Here is a 338-nt window from a genome sequence, read left to right on the forward strand (position 1 = left end):
TCCCTTTGCTTTTAATCTATGTGAATCCTTGCAGGTGAAGTGATTCTTTTGTAGGAAGCCTATAGTTGGGGTGTTTATTTATTCATTCAGCCACTCTATGTCTTCTGATTGAAGAATTTTTTTTTGTTTATTTGTTTTTTTTTTATTTCAGAATATTATGGGGGTATAGATGTTTAGGTTACGTATGTTGCCCCTGCTCCCCTCCCCCCCAGTCCAGGTTTCAAGTGTGTCCATCCTTCGGGTGGTGCGCACTGCACTCTTTGTGTATGCATATACCCGTCCCCTCCCCTCTCCTCCCCCCTCCTATGTGTTGATCAGTTAATACCAATTTGATGGTG

Source organism: Propithecus coquereli, unplaced genomic scaffold (assembly GCF_000956105.1).
Source record: "Propithecus coquereli isolate 6110/MARCELLA unplaced genomic scaffold, Pcoq_1.0 Scaffold44, whole genome shotgun sequence".
NCBI lineage: Eukaryota > Metazoa > Chordata > Mammalia > Primates > Indriidae > Propithecus > Propithecus coquereli.